The sequence below is a fragment of the Telopea speciosissima genome, chromosome 3, assembly GCF_018873765.1.
Source record: "Telopea speciosissima isolate NSW1024214 ecotype Mountain lineage chromosome 3, Tspe_v1, whole genome shotgun sequence".
Lineage (NCBI taxonomy): Eukaryota > Viridiplantae > Streptophyta > Magnoliopsida > Proteales > Proteaceae > Telopea > Telopea speciosissima.
The window spans coordinates 72,356,643-72,373,769 of record NC_057918.1 but is presented as its reverse complement, the minus strand read 5'-3'; the positions used below and the strand labels follow the sequence as shown (position 1 = coordinate 72,373,769).

Below are 17,127 nucleotides of genomic sequence, written 5' to 3'. Positions count from 1 at the left end.
TACGAACATTTTGGAAGCAGTTATTACTACAGTTCTACATGGATGGAAATAAGCGTGGGACTTAAATATCAATATCTTGGATATCAAATGCCCAAACCTGGAACTGCATAACCTGTTTTCTAGACAACCTTTTAAAATCCCATGGAACTCTCTAGCTAATCTCTTAGAACTTGCTGATCTAACAGATAACTTTTCTACTTTTTCTTTTTGCTACCTAGAAGATGTTAGTATTTTAAATATGTTGGAATGTTTAGCTCATCATGCCCCTCTTTGAGAAACATAAAAATCCCAACGAGGGCACCCTTGTAAATCTTATTTTATTTTTTATTATTAATATATATATATATATATATCATGCCCTTTGAGAAACATATATATATATATATATATATATATATATATATATATTCTTTTCATAAAAAAAACTATTAAGATAGTTTTTTATTATTTAATTAATATTTAATTATAAAATAAAGCCTATATTAGATCTAACAGTTCATAATAAACTATTCAAATACAACGAATGTAAACCAGGCTGCATGGAATATGCGCCATCTATGCAACCAAGCAGCGTTCTTTCTCCCATATATGAATTATGGTCAACCCAACATCAGGGTTGGGCTGGGCTTGAGTTAAGTTAAGAGGACCTAGGTTTGGGGTTGGGTTTTAAAAAATCCAGCCCAATCGGACAGAGATAATAGGGTTTTTAACAAATGCCCCCTTGAAAATGCCCATTTGTCCAAATGCCCCCTTACAACTTTTTTAATTGTAAACTTCCCCCTACTTTCAAAACATTGTAGCAATTTGATCCCTGCTGTAAATTTTGGATGTTGGACGTTAGTTTTAAGGAATCTAATGACCAAAATGCCCTTCTGATAATAACCCACCAAAATTAAAGAATAAAATGACCAAAATACCCTCATCTTCCCCAAATCGTTCAAGGTTGAAACTGAAACTTTTTCCTTAGGGTTTGAAACCATCTGTTGGAAATCGTTGAGATTCTGATCTTGTTAATCTGAAATTTTTTTCAATCGATTATCGTGGGTTTGGGCATTATTTGTAGCCTGAAATTTCACTCAACCAAATAGGCTCGGATGGGCCTGAAAAATCAGAGGTAGGTTGTTTCATTCTCTAAGCTAATAATTCCATCACACCATTTAGCGATTCAGCAACATAAGGACCCACGGTAATCGACTGAAACCATGGCTGGCGGGATGATCAAACGAAGTTTTATTGCAGATTTTGATATCAGTGGAGGAGAGGATTTAAGGAACATACACCTGGTGTTTGGGTTGCCCAAAGGGGGTGAGTTAACCCAAAACCCTAGGTTGATTGGGCAAGTATTCAGAGAGTTCAAACACAATATCATGGCTACAAATAATGCCCAGAAATAGACAAGAGAGGAAAGAGAGAAGGAGGAATGGAGAACACTCACGGTAGTGGTAATATGATGAAATCGAATTTTTAGTTGTTGCTGGGTCTCTATTTTCTTCAATTTTGTTCCTTTATACCATTTACATATCAAATTTCCCCGAGTGCTTATGGGGATTTTGTCAAAGTTGAAACTCAGGATTACTAAGCTGTATTTAATTGCCGGAAAAAGACACACTAAGCTGTATATTCAATAGTCACCTCAACAAGATTAAGAATGGTATTCTAAAATCACTTTTGCTTCTTAGAACTCTTCAGTGAGGTGTTGCCGTGCTGTCATGGTTGTTTTCCTTAATTTGAGAATGGGTAATAGGTTATGTGAAGTTCGTACGTTTCTAATTTATTGAGGCTTGATAAGTGTTAGATATATTAGCTTCAAGCTACTTTCAGATTAACAAGATCAGAATCTCAACGATTTCCAGATGGGTTCAAACCCTACTCGATTTGGGGAAAAAAATTTCAGTTTCAAACCCTAAGGGGAAGATGAGGGCATTTTGTTCATTTTATTCTTTAATTTTGGAGGGTTATTATCAGAAAGGCATTTTGGTCAATAGATTCCTTAAAACTAACGTCTAACATCCCAAATTAACAGCAGAGACTAAATTGCTATAATGTTTTTAATGTAGGGGGGAGTTTACAATTAAAAAAGTTGCAAGGGGCCATTTAGACAAATAGGTATTTTTAGGAGGGCATTTGTTAAAATATCCCAGCACCTATTAACAGCAGGGACCAAATTGCTATAATGTTTTAAAGTAGGGGGGAGTTTACAATTAGAAAAGTTGTAAAGGGCCATTTAGACAAATGGGTATTTTTAGGAGGGCATTTGTTAAAATATGCCAGCACCTACAAAGAAATCACTCGAAAAGCCATCAGGCCCAGGTGCACCATTAGGGCCCATAGGAAAGATTGTTCTCCACATTTAATCATCCTTAAATTCTCGAAATTACTATAATAGCCTTAGGATCCATACTGGTTTCTTTCCTTCAAAAAATTTCAAGAAAAAAAAAGAAGAGGTTATTATCTTACAAGTTGGGTTTCAACAGAAGATATTTCTTATCTAAGGCCAATAACTAACTTGTTTACCTATGCTATTATTCAAGAAATTATCATTATAACAATCTCTACTGATCTAGATGAAGAATTGAAGACAAACTTGAAGTTTCAAAAATGATTCACAGACCAGAACTACCACAGTTCTACAACAGAAAATACTGACTGCTATTAAATTTTTTATTTTTTTTTTTAAAAAGTACAACTGTCATGGTACCACAAAATAGACAAATTCAAGTATACTTAACAAGAACAAATATACTATGCAAAACCATACTACTCAATATAATTGACAAGGATGAAAGAAATAAAAAAAAAATAAAACAAATTAAAAGCATCATCTCTAACAATCATGAAAGCTCATTGAATGCTTCAACCTATTGAGCAACCTTGATGAAAACATCCTCCAAGGTGGTGTCAGACAGACCCCATGCCTGTATTGTGAACCTTCTCCTTGCGATCTCAACTGCTTGGAAAACATCTGCAATCCTAACTTCATGCTTTGGCAATTCAAACTTCTGGGTTCCAGATAAATGGTATGTCTTGGTTGCATTTGGAGAGAGATGGTGTACCAAGTTCTCCACCTCCTCCTCTTGATTCAAAGTTGTTATTGTGAACACATAAGATCCTCCATATCTGGCCTTCAACTGTCATTCACGATAAACAAAACAAGTTTCTAAGCATTTTATATTAATTGGAATCTGGTAGCTCAGTTACACAATAAATTAGACTTTGGATTCTGACTCTGTGTCTGGACCAACCAAGCAAAGTTCAGGCAACAGACTATCAGACTCTGGAGTCTCTAGGCTACAAATTTTGTTCATATTGATCCCATTTGATGCCTAAGAGAACGTCTCTATGTATGTAGAGATCTCCCCAATAACCACCAGGTTAGGGGTCCATTAGAGCTACGTCTACTTTCATTGTTTATAATATAGTGCTTCTCATACATTAAAATCATCGATTGCATGGAGGATGTTTTTTCCTTTCTGCCATTGGCTGGTGGGTCTTGAATCTTAAGATAGATGGTTCAATCCGTACTAAACTGGGAGTTGGAAAGCCAGGACAGTATCAGAAGTAATCATTCTCCTCCTGTATGAATCATTATTATGTTAAATTTACCTCTTTTGGATTTCCTATGCACCGCAAACTGCCATCCACAAAGATCCCCAATCGGTCACAGAGAAACTCTGCCTCTTCCATTGAATGAGCTGAAGCCATTGCATAATCTCTTTGGTGAGGCTTTGCAGGAAAAACAAGAAAGGATAAAAGGGAAAGAACAAAAGCTAATGCCAAAATTATGCAGCAATAGAACTGCAAAAGGCAGAAACTCAGAAAACCATATGCAGCAAAAAGACGAGCAAATATTAAAAGGGTGAAGGAATGATTATTTCGGGTGACGCAAGAATTGAATTAATAAAGAAAAGGATGAGTATATATTACTGGTAAGAATGATTGCCCTGTCTTGCTTTGCATGCTTGATTACATTCCACAAATTGTTTCTGGAAGCTGGATCTAATCCAGTACCAGGCTCATCCATATAGACAATCTAGCAAAATTTACAGATAATGCATAGTAAGCAGCAAAACAGGGAATCTAAATAGTGAAAAATGAGGAATGACATAATGAATTTTAAAGGTATGTTGACTAACTTTAGGATTCCCGATCAATGAAATGGCAACACTAAGTCTCCTCTTCGTCCCTCCACTGTATTTCCCTGCCTTTTTATCAGCAACACCTCCATGAAATAGATTTAGACTCTGAAGGGATTCTTCCACTGCCTGAAGAATAGAAAAAAGATGAAAGAAATGAACACACTTGAAATCACTGCGATAACATGACAGGAATCCAGACTAATTTACTCGACTAACTTCACCACAACCAGGTTTTGAATAAAACTTTATCTCCCTTCTACAGAATTTGAGTATGGGTATTCACTGTTAGTTTACCACATCCAGCTTGAACTATTCACAATAATTTTTTTTTCTTCATAAATACTGCATTTATTAAGAGGGAGAGAGAGAGAGAAAGAGAAACAATCTAAATAGTTTGAGAATCAGGAACGCGACCTACAGTAATCTATAGTTTGAGAATTATGGTTTGGTAACAAGCATCCTAACAAAGAATTATAAGGACAACTGCATCGACAAAAAGGGTGCAGGTAGAAAGAATGCATTGGATACCAAAAACAGCATGCTGGATAAGCAATTAAAACCATCCAGTTTGGATTACTCAAATCCTTGCATTATATCTCCTCAATGTATTATCATGTGCTTATTGTTTGCACTAATTGACAATAGATACTTCAGTTGAACTATTGCTTTTTAAGTACCATAGCTTTCAAATCTTTTCTGCTTTGATCCATAAAACTTTAACTTTTGAAATTTTCCTAGAGCTCTTGTTCTTTCTGGAATTCAAATAGGAGCATGTGTAGGGGCATTTTCTCTTTTCAGTAATAAAAAATTTATCAGATCTATTGATCTCTATTTCAGAAAACGATTAACAAAAAGGGCTATTACAAAGTGTTTGTCCCACCTATGTGGGGTCCTGGGAGGGGTGAATTTGGAAACAATCCTAACCTTCGGCATTTTTTTTTGGCACAAAGTGGCCATTCTGAAGACTCGAACCCAGCCATTTACCCTTGCAGCCTGAACCAGCAATGGCCCCTAAAACAATGATTAGAACACCCCCCCCCCCCCCCCACAAAAAAAAAAAAACTGACTTCAACATCAACTTACTCGTGTTAAAGCAGCGCCTTTGAGGTTCTTCAGTCTTCCATAAAATAGTAGGTGCTCTCTTCCTGTTAGTGTTTCCCAAAGCAAGCTGTATCATAATTGAAACAGAAATAAGAAGAGATAAGGCAAGAATATATATATATATACATCTATAATTAGTTTGGTCCCATGATTTATTAGATATAATTGCACTGAGGATGATGTCAACTTACTCATGCTGTGGACAAACACCCATGCTGGTGTATATTTTATTCATATCGGTTTGTATGTCCATACCCTGCACAAGTGCTGTTCCGGATGTTGGTTTTATGAGCCCAATCATCTGTTAACAGAGGCATAAAAACTCTTAATGAGGTTTAAAAGCAGCAGAATAACATTACTAATCATTTCTGTAAAGCAAATATATAGACTGTGTAAAAGGATTTAATTCCTCCTAATTGCAGAATCAGACTCTTAAATGTATAAAATCTTTCAACAATCTTTATTGCCAACACAAAAATAAAGGCAAGTTTTAAAAGTGATTGGTATGATTCCTTAATGGTTGTTTACTCTTGCTATTACGAAACAATAGAAAGGCCTGTGTTTTCTATAGTTAATTAGATATTGTGTTTTGTGCTTTTGTGTACTTATTTGAGGGGGAAATACTGTGGCAATGCAAAAACTCTGAAATGTACGCAATAACAGCCGATATAATGGAGACAACAGTTACTAATGTCTGTTACGTTTATGCTATTATTAATGATATAACCTAACAACTACTGGTTGTTACTGTTGTAGAGACACTATAACAGAGACAACAGTTATTATGCCATTATTAATAAAGTAACCTTACAACTATGAGCTGTTGCAGTTGTAAAGAGTGTAAATAAATGCTGAAGACATGATTCACAAAGAAAAGGCCTACGCATTTGATAAGACAATTAAAAATGACCATTTTCCACATACCATATTAATGAAGGAGGTTTTCCCAGCACCATTAGGACCAAGCATACCAAAGCATTCCCCTCTGGACAAAGCAAGAGATAACCCTCTAACTGCAAGTTTATCAGGGTTTCCATCCTTCCCTGGATACACCTTTTTTATGTTATCACAGACAACAGCATAACTTGTACTGGATTCAAGTAGTAACTGTTCAACTTTCTCCCTCTACAATAAAGAGAAGATAAACATTATCCATCAATAGAACATTAGCAAACTAGCATTTCAAGAGTTTGATCCACCAATGTCATTGTGGAGCACATGCAAAGAGTGGAATCCAAGACTTAAAGATACCTAACCAGAAATTTTTCCATCCAGTAAAAACCAAATTGAGTCAAAACGCTATGGAAAACAACAATAAATATCTACATAGAAAAACATCACTGTGTCGATCAATGGTGAGGAAAATCCAAACACTTGAAAATATCTCATAGAAGTGACCTTTAGTTCAGCCCCCCTCCCCCTCAAGGTTCACCATGTCTAATGCTTATGCCATTAGTGGATCAATCAAATGGGCTATTATATGGGTAACTTCTTCTTCAAAACTAGCTTCTGTAAATTAGAGGGCATGCATAATTTGCAAGTGAGAAGATACCTCTTGGAAGATATCAGGTGTCTCCATTTGAGCTAAAACTTTAGATCCTTGTCTTTGCATGCTAGGATTCCAAGAAGATGGTAATTTCTTCTTCTGGTAAATTCGCAAGAAAAAAAGAGGATGCTTTTGCATGCCACCTCCAGATGATACAACTTGATTTAAATAATATGTGACGAGAAGAAACACAAACCATTCCAAAATCATGATAATTAAAACCTCTCTCATTCCATTTGTGCTATCATTCAAATCTTTCCACCTCATCCCAACAGAAATGCCCGCTTGAGCATATTCCCCAAACTCATATATAACACGGTATAGAGAAAAGGCAGGAAATAATTCCGTAACTATAATCCAGTGCCCTACAACAGGAAATTCAGCTCATAATGATTAGGGATTGATGAATAGTACAAATATATGAAGATTTACTAGATAAAGACAAAATGCAACTGTAAGAGATCTCCTGGCTACAAATTGGTGACTGGTGAGACATGAAGACCATAGGTACTGTCATACAACATCAGAATAGCACTTCTGCTCATTAGCCTCATGTGAATGGATTGCAAATGAAAATCTTATAGCCCACAACTCAATCCTGAATGGGATGATCTGCTCATCTGATTCGCCATTTCTTTTGGACAGATCAGAAAAGTATTGCCTCCAGGGAAGACAAATAAGAAAATAGATAAAACGAAAAGATCATCAAATGGATCTTTTACCATTTCAACAGCATGATTTTAGCCATTTTTAGGTCTCATGTACCAGTATTAACCATGGAATCAAGGACCAGGATGTGTTACACAATGGACAATTCAATCTACAGACAGGATCAAGTTTATCAAAGGAATTGTCCAACCTTGGTCCATAGTGACTGATGAAGCTCCAGGCTCCTGATCCAATGAACCATGCTATAGGTAGCAACAAGAGTCAATAAAAGTAAATTCCTGGATTTACTCAAATTCTAAAAGTGCAAACAATATCTGCAAAAACCATTACAAAATCTGTTTCACTCCCCCCCCCCCCCCAAGAAAAAAAAAGAGGTTCTCATACTCACCTGGAAAGGATATACTTTCAAGAAATGATTGGAAAAGAAAAGCTCCTAAGAGCCCAAATCCAAAGACGCATATGTGCCCTATTACTATCATCATCAAATTTCAACAAAAAACATGAATCTATTATTATTGTAAGCCACAACAGAGGCTTTACCACAAGTAAAATGTGTCCAGTTGAGGTCAAACCTGTAGCAGTCTTAACATTTGAAAATACTGTTGCTGCTAAAAATGCGAGTGAAACTTGCAAGTTAATATAGATGAAGTAAAACACAAATTCCATACTGTAGTCCTTCATTGTGAAGACTTTTAACCCTGTAAGGAATAGATCTGAATTAGACAACACTCAGTTTTGAAACACATATAGAGCAGACTGATTCTAGGGATCATATCTCACCTATAAGTGAGCCAAATATGACAAAACATAACATGTAAATTGAGGATAAGAAAAGAAAATAGGCATAGGAAATTAGCCAATAAGGTCCATCACCAAGCCCATGCATTTTCATGATGATTCTTAGTTTTTGTTGCTTCTCATAAACCAGAGATGTCAATATCACCTACACCAAAAGGCACCATACCAAAAGCACATTAGACATACAAAAATAAGCTTAGAAATTGATCCAAAAGAAGAATAAACCACTTCACATAGTCAGGACATAGGCTTTCTGAACAAAAAGAACTCCTTAAAATTAGTGAGACAATGAAATTCAATGTTTAAATTCTCTCTCTAGAAAATAATCCAAAGAACATAAAATAGACATAGCAGTAAACATTACATAGACCAAATTTTAGACTTCAGGGCATTGGACTAAAGAGAGTGAAATAAGGACAATTAGATAAACAGTTGGCTGTTACAATTTGTGGTGAATCTTTACACCATAGAGTGCCAGTTATGGGATCGGTTTACAAAATAAATTATTTCATGGACTCAAATGTCATGTGGCAAAGATTTTAAAAAGGGGGCAAAAAAGTGTAAAGGAGAAAAATACTCATATTTTACAAGATAACCATCTTTGTCAATCTCCACAACCAAAACTTATTGACCCAACACCAAACTGTTAAGCTATTCCATCTCCAGGAACATCAGCATTTGTTTACTAGGGATAGAAATAAAGATGCTGTTGTCACATCTTTCTTGTATGAGTAATTAGTATATCACTGGTGCCATACATAACTTCACTGAAACTAAGCAAGATTATGGTAATCTCCATCTTTCCTTCTATGTCGATTTTCTGTCGCAGAAACCTAGGGGAAATATGTTTATTGTAAGTTACCTATTAATGAAATCGATCAGCTAAGATTCTTGAATCGGTGGCAGAGTTTGACTAGCAAGTAAGGAGTTAATATAACTTTTTAGAATCTACAAAAATGTTCACAACACGCTATTACAATTACATACAAGCTTCAAATTTTCCAGAGTTCAGTTCAGGCAAGTTGTGATGCATGTAGTCTCCATGTCGTATACTTACAGGGAAAAGTTGCAAAATAACCCATGAGAAGAAGAGTCCACCAAGAAGAGAAGAGATATCCAGACTATATTTTGTTTCAGGTTTTGGCATCTCTTTGACAAATTCAAATAGCATTTTCGTGCCAGCACCCTTTAAGAACCGAAGGTAGGCGTTGGAGGCCTGTAGTGTATATGTAGGATATATTAGCATATTCTCTTCAGTACATTGTTTGGCGGAGTAAAGAGGACATAAGAGAAAGATACGTAAAACATGTAAAGGGGAAAGAAGAGATTCGCTAGAACAAAAATATCCCTGTGGATAGAAACATATATAAAATTTATCACAGGGAGATCTAACTTTTTGACAGCAACAACTGTTTTCCGAATTATGTAAGGTAAGCTAACACATAAAAGGCAAGTCTAATTGGAACACTATCCAAAAGGAAATGAAAAAAGAAGCACCAAATGAAATATCAAAGCTACAATAAACTAATATTTCTCCAATTAATAGTTACAATATAGCTAAAAATTGAAAATTCCAAAGCACAATATGATGTTTTGGGTTTTTTATCTTGTATTTTGTAGTGGCCCACATAGTTATTATAGGTCTTGTATATGATTGGGTCAGGTTTTGGGTCCATTACATTATTTTTTTTGGTGAATAAATAATGTATTACCAAAGCCCAAGGGGGGCGAGGGAGAAAGAAAGGGGGGGAATATACAAAGGGAGGGAGAAGAGGGGGGGGGGAAGAAACAGATCCAACTAACTGGTTCTCAAGAGAGCACTATCTAAACCCTATGATACAACAATATGCCTGTTCCTTGGGGAATCCAAAAAGGCCTTATGAGGCCGAAAACTGAGCTTAGAGGAGACATAAAAAAAGATGGCTTTCCAAATCAACTCAAAGGAACGAGAGTTGGAGGTCCATCTTCGAAGGTTCCTCTCCATCCAAATATGATAAAGAACCGCACCAAACACAAGCTTTCCAACAGTGTCGCAGATAGTGTATCCAAGGTAAGTCATGTCCATCCAGAGCCACTCTCTAGCAAAAGGGAGGGGTCTCCTACTGCAAGGCCAAATAAATGAAAGGGCTTTTTTCCAGATGGTAGAGGTAAAAGGGCAATCAAAGAAGAGGTGGCCAATGTCTTCGGAACCATTCCAACAAAAGATACAAGAGGGGGAAACAGGGATTCTTCGGTGAAGGAGGAAGGCTTGGGTTGGAAGGCAAAGGTTAAGGGTTCTCCAGACAAGGAAGCTGTGCCGAGGGATGTGACCTTGGAACCAGACTAGCTTGTGCCAAAGGACAGAAGGAGCTTGGGTCCTAACTAGGTTCCAAACAGATCTGAACCTGAAGAGGCCGTTTGTGGAGGGGAGCCAAATAACCTTGTCCGCATGAACAGGGGGGAAAGGGGGAAGGGGGGGAAGGGAGCTCCAGATCAGGGAGAGGGTGGGGGAAATAGGGGAAGGGGGGGTCTAAGATCCATGGGAGATGATGGCGGAAAGGGGGGCAGACTTGGGAATGCCAGAGGCGTAAGTTGCTCTAGCTCCAAAGAAATTGTATAGGACTCCATTGGGGTGCCAGGGGTCAAGCCATAGGGAGATGGAGGACCCATCAGCAATAAAGGAGGAGGTGGCTCTAAGAGCCAAGGGGCGAAGGAGGAGGATCTTGCGCCAGACCCAGGAGGAATCCGAGGGGATGGGAACGGTCTAGATGGAGTCCTTTTTTAGGAGATGGGAGTAGACCCAATGAACACAAATGGAATCATGCTTAGAAGAGATTTTCCAAATGAGCTTCAGAATTCCTGCAGTATTGGAGTCGCAGATAAGGCGAATGCCGAGGCCTCCTTCAGATTTGGGGAGGCAGATGGATTTCCAGCTGATTGAATTTTCCCTTTCCAGAGGAAGGCACATAAGAGGGATTCCATTGCTTTGATGGTGGCTTTAGGAAGACCAAAGATGTCACACCAGTAAATGTAAGAAGATTAGAGAACCGATCTAATGCATTCCAGCTTGCCCGCATAGGAAAGAAGTCTGCCTTTCCAAAGTTGAAGACGCTTGTGGATATTGTCTAGCATGGGGGGTGCAATGATGGCTGGAGAGCCTAGCAGGGATAAGGGGAAGGCCCAGGTATTTCACTGGGAGGGATCCCAAGGAAAATCGCGTAAGGCGGAGGAGTGTGCCTGTCAGAAATCGAGACACCAGATAGGAAGAGTTTGGATTTAAGGAGGTTAATGCGAAGGCCAAAGGGACTCTCGAAGAGGTGGAGGGAAGACATGATGGCAGAGATGGAGGAGGGAGAAGCTTTGGAGAAGATCATAAGATCATCCGCAAAGGCCAGGTGGGTAAGGTTTAGTTGCTTGCATTTTGGAATGGGGGAGACGAGGTGAAGGTCAGTTTTGGCTTGGATGCTTCTCGAAAGGACTTTCAGGGCCAAAGAGAAAAGGAAAGGGGAGAGAGGGCAACCATGGCGAATCCCAACTTTAGAGTGGAAAAAGCCGGTGGGGGAACCCTTGACGATAACACAGAAGGAGGGGGAGGAGATGCAAGCCATAATCCAGCGGATGAAAGCAGGGGGAAAGCCCATCTGGGAAAGCACCTCACAGATGAAATCTTGCCTAAGGGAATCAAAAGCTTTGTGAAGGTCAATCTTCATAAGGGCACCAGGAGAATGAGATTTTCTATCAAAACCCCTCATAATTTCGGAGCAGAGGATGATGTTGTCAGCTATGCTTCTGCCAGAGATGAAGGCAGATTGATTGGGGCTAACAAGGGAAGGGATGACAAGATGGATTCTTTTTGCCAAGATTTTGGGAATGAATTTGTAAAGGAGATTGCAAAGAGAGAGAGGTCTGAAATTAGACAGAGAGCAAGAAAGCTAGAGAGGGGGCCAAATTTGTTAATGAAGCCAAGAGGGAGAGGGGATGAAGGGAGGGAGGGAAGGGTTAAAAAGGGAGGTGAAGAAGGAGACAGCCTCGGACTTGATGTTGAGGACTGAGGAAAGGGGGGATCCATCCTAGCAATGAGCAGAGCGATGGAGTTGGAGCTCAATCTCGCTTTCAAAGAGGGTGAAAGAAAGCCGTGTTAGAATCACCCAACTCCAGCCATCTAATGCGGGATTTCTGGAAGAGAAAACTTTCTTCCGAAGTGGCGAGGGAAGCGAGCTCTTCAAAGAGCTTTTTCTCTTCCTCAGCCAATAAGGGATTGAGCGGATCCGATTGAAGACGGGATTGCACAGAGGTAAGGTCGGATCGGTAAGAGGAAACCCGGGAGGGGATATTGCCAAAGGTGGTGGAGTTCTATGCCTTGAGGGCAGTTTTGGTGAGACGGAGCTTTTTTGCGAAGGCTATGAGAGGGAGGGAGGGGCAATGGACAGGGGAGCTCTAAGAAGTAAGAATGGTAGGGAGGAAGAGGGGGTAGGAGGTCCACATGTCAAAGAACTTGAAAGGCTTGGGGCCGAAGGAGGAGTATTGCTGAATAAGAGTTGAGTTTCAGGTTTAGGAAGCAAGGGAGAAAGGAGAAAGATATTAGAGAAGGAAGAGGAAGAAGGAGAAGACAAGAGAAGGAAGAAGAGTGTATTACGGTGGGAAGTTGTGTGTTGGAGAGACTTCTCCAACACATCTATATTACTCAAATAGAATTACTAAAAGTATTACATCCACCTCCCTAGGGAGGTAAAAAGTAAAAAGACATAAAAGACATAAAAAGGTGAAAATACATAATAAGGCAACTAGTCTAAAGTCTAGTTCCTGAACTACCCCTGATACATGTCTACTATCAACTCTAACACTCCCCCTCAAGCTGGAGAATATATATCATGCATTCCCAGCTTGCTTAGAAGGGTACTAAACTGAGGGGAGGCAAGAGCTTTGGTGAGGATATCTACCAGCTGTTCACCAGTCTTCACAAAGGGAGTACAAATGCAGCCAGGGTCTATCTTCCCCTTAATGAAGTGTCGATCAACCTCTATGTGCTTAGTTCGGTCATGTTGAACAGGATTGTGGGCAATACTGATGGCAGCCTTGTTGTCACAGTAGAGTCTCATAGGGCCTCCAGTGTCAAATCCCAGTTCCTGAACAAGTCTTCTCCACCATATAAGTTCACATACTCCATGAGCCATAGCTCTAAATTCTGCCTCTGCGCTGGATCTAGCAACAACATGCTGTTTTTATCTCCTCCATGTAACCAAATTATCCCCTACAAAGGTACAATAGCCTGAGGTAGATCTCCTGTCTGTAATGGAGCCAACCCAATCAGCATCTGTGAAACCTTTCACTTTCAAGTGGTTGTGTCTGGCATACAGCAGTCCTTTCCCTGGGAAAGACTTCAAATACCTAAGAATACGATACACAGTGTCCAAGTGGCCACTCTTGGGAGCATGCATGAATTGGCTCACCACTCCCACTGCATAAGAGATATCTGGGCGTGTCATGGCAAGATAGATAAGCTTCCCCACTAGCCTGTGGTACTTTCCCGCATCAACAAGAGAAGGACCACAATCTTCTCCTAGTTTATGATTTTAGTCAATAGGAGAATTGGCTGGTTTGCAGCCCAACATTCCTGTCTCTGTCAACAAGTCAAGAACAAACTTCCGTTGACATATATTGATTCCTTTCTTGATCCTTGATACCTTAATTCCTAAGAAATACTTCAAGGGCCCAAATCTTTAATCTCAAACTGTCATGCCAAGTAACTCTTCAGGTTACCTATCTCAGCTATATCATCTCCTGTGACCACAATATCATCAACATAGACAATGAGGGCTGTAATGGTACCATGGCCCCGCTTGGTAAAGAGAGTGTGATCAGCTTGGCTCTGGGAATATCCATTCTTCAGAATGGCTTGCCGAAAGCGCTCAAACCATGCCTTTGGTGACTGTTTGAGACCATATAGTGCCTTCTTGAGGAGGCACACTTTCCCTTCAGCGGAGGGCATTTTGAAGCCTGGTGGAGTTTGTATGTACACTTCCTCTTCCAAGTCGCTATGGAGAAAGGCATTCTTCACATCCAACTGATATAATGGCCAATCTTTATTGGCAGCCAATAACAAAAAAACTCTGATAGAGTTGTGTTTGGCCACAGGAGCAAATGTCTCCTGATAGTTAATTCCATAGACTTAACTGTATCCCTTAGCCACCAACCTTGCTTTGTATCTCTCAACACTGCCATCAGATTTGTACTTGATTGTGTAGACCCATCTGCATTCAACAGGGACACGTCCCTTAGGAAGATCCACCAGTTGCCAAGTTCCATTCTTCTCAAGTGCCATCATTTCCTCAGACATAGCTTGTCTCCACTTTGGATCAGACATAGCATCAATAACATTTTTTGGAATAGAAGCAGTAGAGAGAGCAGTAATAAAGGCAAGACCTGTAGGAGAAAGAGCATCATAGGAAACAAACTGGGCTATAGGATTAGTACAAGCTCTTTTCCCTTTGTGAACAGCAATAGGGAGGTCTAAATCACATGTAGGAGAAGAAGGGCGATCACCTGATTGAGAAGAGTGAAGCTCAGGATGTGGATCTGGATCCAAAGAGGACTCTTGGTAGGTCTTCTTTCTTTCATTATGCAAGCCTTCACCTTTTTTGTATGTCATGTGGTAATCTTTCTCCTTACTAGGGTCACTGGCAGTTCTGTCAACCACCAAATCAGCATGCACATCATCCACATCCACAAACTTCCCAATGTCAAGCATAAAGGGAGAGATAGGGAGAGGGTAATAAAGAAAATCAGCAGCCTGTTCATTCCCACAATTCTCCCCCTAAAGAGGATGCTGAGATGGAGCAAAAAAAGGGACAGACTCAAGGAAGGTGACATCTTTGGAGATGAAGCACCTGCGAGAAGATGGATGATAGCACCGGTAACCTTTGGTAGTAGAAGAGTAGCCAAGAAAAAGGCACTTGAGGGCTTTGGGATCAAGTTTAGTGCGATGTGATTTGTTAACATGCACATAACAAACACAGCCAAAGATTTTAGGAGGAAGAGAGAAAGCAGAAACCTGTGGAGATAAGACTTCTAAGGGAGATTACCAAGAAGTTTGGTTGGCATGCGATTGATGAGAAAAGAAGCAGTGAGAAGAGCAGCAGACCAAAAAGTCTAGGGAACATGCATGCCAAACAAGAGACTACGGATGACCTCCAATAAATGGCGATTTTTCCGCTCAGTAACCCCATTTTGTTGGGGTGTGTCAACACACGCTAGCTGATGGAGAATGCCATTATTAGTAAAGAAGGCTTGGAGGCCACTAAACATATATTCTCCCCCTTTATCAGACCGGACAATTTTGATACGAGTATCAAACGGAGTAAGAATCATCTGATAAAAATTCTGAAATGCCTCACAAACATCACTCTTATGTTTCATAAGAACAGTCCAAGCGGCACGAGAAAAGTGATCAACAAAAGACACGAAGTATCGAAAGCCAAATAAAGAAGTAGTGAGAGAAGGTCCCCAAACATCAGTATGTATAATATGGAAAGGAGCAGCAGTTCTATTACCATGATATGCATAAGAGGAACGACAATGTTTGGCAAACATACATGGTTCACATTGAAAGACATGAGAAGAAGCAACAGAAGAAAATAAGTGAGGTAAATGTTTCCTCATTACAACAAAAGATGGATGGCCAAGACGCCGATGCCATAACATAACAGAGTCCACAAAACTACTATCATCACGTCCACACACATAGGACTGAGCTGTGGGTAAACCAGGATAAAAAAAGTAAAGGCCTTTCTCCTCACGTCCACTACCAATAATCCTCTTTGTCACCAAATCCTGAAAGAGACAGTGAGAAGGAAAAAAGGTGACACAACAATTGAGAGATTTAGTCAAGTGACTTACAGACAAAAGGTTAACAGCAAGGTTAGGAACATGAAGAACTGAAGTAAGGGAAATAGATGAGGTAACAGGGATACTACCTTTACCAGATATAGAGGAAAGGGATCCATCAGCTATCCTAACTTTATCCTTACCAGAGCAAATGGTATAGGAATCATAATTATAAGACGTACCAGTCATGTGGTCAGTGGTACCAGAGTCAATGACCCAAGACTGGGCTGCAGTAGAAGCTGTAGTGGAGACCTGCAAGGCTGAGGACGAAGATGAGCTGGCCACTGTTGGAGATGTGCTCAACTGGGATATAATCTGGAGAACTGTATCAACCAAAGTAGGATCATCCTGTGTAGCATCTGCCTCTGTCATCACGGAGTGAGCCCGAGCTCCCCCTCTACGACCACCACTACCATGTCTGCTAGGAGGACGACCATGAAGAGACCAACACCTATCCTTGGTATGCCCAGTTCTCCCACAGTGATCACATTTGAACCTGTCTCTCCCAACTCCACTGGCACCAACTGTCTCTACTACACTGGCTGCCTCACGGTTGGGCCCTTGGCCTCTACTACCTCCACGTGTGTCTCAGAAAGAACTGGAATTGAGAGCTGACCTGTCATGAGGTGATGCTGGTATTGGGTCCATAGTAACACGCCAAGTCTCCTTACTCTGTAGGTAACTGCAGACCTCACTGAGAGATGAAAGTGGAGATCGGCCTAAACGTTGGAGTCTGATGGGCTCATAGTCAGGGTTCAGACCACCAAGTAAAGAGAAGACCCGCTCCTTTTTAAGAGTCTGATACACCTTGGCTTCATCCTCTGGGTTGGTCAAATGGAGATCCCGGTAGTGGTCATATTCTTCCAAAAGACTAAGGAAGGCATTGTAGTACTCAGAGATAGTCCTATCCCCTTGCCTCATGGAGTGAATCTTTTGGTGAAGCTGATATACCTTGGCAAAGTCACGCACTCTGTCAAAGGTCTGAGAGACACTGTCCCAGATGGCCTTGGCAGT

General features: G+C 39.9%; 1 pseudogene; it reads right to left on the bottom strand.

Annotated features, from left to right (window-relative positions):
- Positions 1–2,695: 2,695 nt before the first annotated feature.
- LOC122656056 overlaps positions 2,696–17,127 on the bottom strand; it is a 69,088-nt pseudogene continuing 54,656 nt past the window's right edge.